At 46.2% G+C, this 2,339-nt stretch overlaps 1 non-coding gene across 1 annotated transcript; it reads left to right on the forward strand.

The window, feature by feature from the left end:
- Positions 1 to 502: 502 nt before the first annotated feature.
- LOC128562956 (small nucleolar RNA SNORA62/SNORA6 family) lies at positions 503 to 657 on the forward strand. The gene has a single exon (XR_008373644.1). It is a non-coding gene; the product is annotated as a small nucleolar RNA SNORA62/SNORA6 family (small nucleolar RNA).
- Positions 658 to 2,339: the final 1,682 nt, after the last annotated feature.

The raw sequence follows: 2,339 nt of genomic DNA on the forward strand, positions 1-2,339 counted from the left end.
GGCTTTTTCTACAGCTCTCCTCTTTTTCTGGGCCCTCATCAGAATTGTATGAATGGTTCCTTTCATGGCAATATCTCGCAACTCTTCCAGCCTCTACCTGGTTCCAAGGCTGCTTCCACAATTTTAGTTATTTTTTTCAGCAGCACCCTACTTCTCAGTTTCTGTCTTAGTCCATTCAAGCCACTAAACAAAATATCTGAGACTGGGCAATTTATAAATAACAGAAATTTTGTTCTAGGCTTGGCACCTGTAGCTCAGTGAGTAGGGCGCTGGTCACATACACCAAAGGTGGTAGGTTTGAGCCTAGTCTGGGCCTGCTAAAACAACAATGACAACTGCAACCAAAAAATAGCCGGGCGTTGTGGCAGGCACCTGTAGTCCCAGCTACTCGGGAGGCTGAGGCAAGAGAATCGCCCAAGAGTTGGAGGTTGCTGTGAGCTGTGATGCCACCACACTCCACTGAGGGCAACACAGTGAGACTCTGTCTCAAAAAAAAAAAAAAAGTGCACATTGTTAGAGCTTGGAGTTTAGGCCACTGATTGGCCAGTGAAATCACAAGTGTAGGTAGAGTGCTACATGAGAGGCAAGTTTTTCACTCACACCACAAGGGTCTCTGGCCCCAACGAGTGGAGTTTGATAGTAATCCTTGCTACAAGTATAATGTTAATGCATAACAACATTGAGACATTGATGAAAACATTTGAAAGTGGTCTGTTTTCTCCTGCCTTTCTCTGTATTTCTTGCTCTGCTCCGGCATTACTTGGCTTTTCTGTTTTCAGACTAACTTGATGAATCCTGCTATGAGATTGTCAAAAGGGAGCTCACTCACTAGGTTTGATGTGGTGGATGCCGGCCCGGGAAGTTCTCTGCATGCGTGGCACCATCTCCCGTGAACATCCATGGGAGGTCATGCCAGATCTCTATTTCTACAGAGATCCTGAAGATATTAAAAAGGAAGAGCAGGCTGCTGTTGAGAAAGCTGTGACCAAGGAGGAATTTCAGGGTGAATGGACTGCTCCAGCTCCTGAGTTTACTGCTACGCAACCAGAGGTTGCAGACTGGTCAGAAGGCTGCAGGTGCCCTCTGTGCCTATTCAGCAGGTCCCCACTGAAGACTGGAGTGCCCAGCCTGCCACGGAAGACGGGTCTGCAGCTCCCACTGCTCAGGCTACTGAATGGGTAGGAACAACCACGGAGTGGTCTTAAGCTGTTCTTCCACAAGCTCTTAAACAAGATGGAAATAAAGTTGGAGGAAAACAAACATCAGTTTAAAAAAAAAAAAAGAAAGCAATTTTGTTCTAGAGGTTGGAAAGACCAAGATTCAAGGCACCAGTAGATTCAGTGTCTGGTAAGGGCTTGCCCTCTGTTTCTAAGATGACACCTTTTTATTGTGTCCTCACATGGCAGAAGGGCAAAAAGGGACAAAATTACTACTTCAAGCCCTTTCATGAGGACACTAAGCCCATCCATGAAGGTAGAGACCTCATTGCCTAATCGTATTCCAAAGGCCTCACCTCTTAATATCGTCACCTTGAGATTTAAGTTGCAATATATGAATTTTGAAGGAACACACACATTCAAACCGTAATAAACATATATTTTTTTCTGTTTGAGAAATAGAAGGCTGAAAAAGCTACAAAGTCATGTAAGCCCCAGAGATTCTAGGATGTCAGAGGCTCAAACAGGAAAAAGGGCTGGGTACAATGATTCGCATCTATAATCCCAACACTTTGGGAGGCTAAGGTGGAAGGATCACTTGAGCCCAGGAATTTGAGGTTTTAGTGAGATATGATGACACCACTGCACCCTAGCTGGAACAACAGAGACCCTGTCTCAAAAAAAGAAAAGTCAAGGCCAAGCGAGGTGGCTCGTGCCTGGATTCCTAGCACTCTGGGAAGCTGAGGTGGGTTCAAGAGTTCGAGACCAGCCTGAGCTAGTGTGAGACCCCCCCATCTCTAAAAATAGCCGGGCTGGTTCAGTGCCTGTAACTCAGCAGCTAGGGTGCTGGCCACATACATGGGGGTTGGCAGGTTTGAACTCGGCCCGGGCCTGCCAAACAACAATGACAACTACAACAAAAATATAGCCGGGCATTGTGGTAGGCACCTGTAGTCCCAGCTACTTGGGAGGCTGAGGCAAGAGGATTGCTTGAGCCCAATAGTTTGAGGTTGCTGTGAGCTGTGATGCCACAGGCGACATACTGAGACTCCGTCTCAAAAAAAAAAAAAAAAAAAATCTCTTGCCTGTTCCAGTCTCCTAACTGGTCTCACTGGTTCCAGCCTTGCCTCTGCTAAAGTCTATTCCCCACACAGCAGCCAGAGAGATTCTTTAAAAACATAA

This window comes from Nycticebus coucang, chromosome 12 (genome assembly GCF_027406575.1).
Source record: "Nycticebus coucang isolate mNycCou1 chromosome 12, mNycCou1.pri, whole genome shotgun sequence".
NCBI classification, from domain to species: Eukaryota; Metazoa; Chordata; class Mammalia; order Primates; family Lorisidae; genus Nycticebus; species Nycticebus coucang.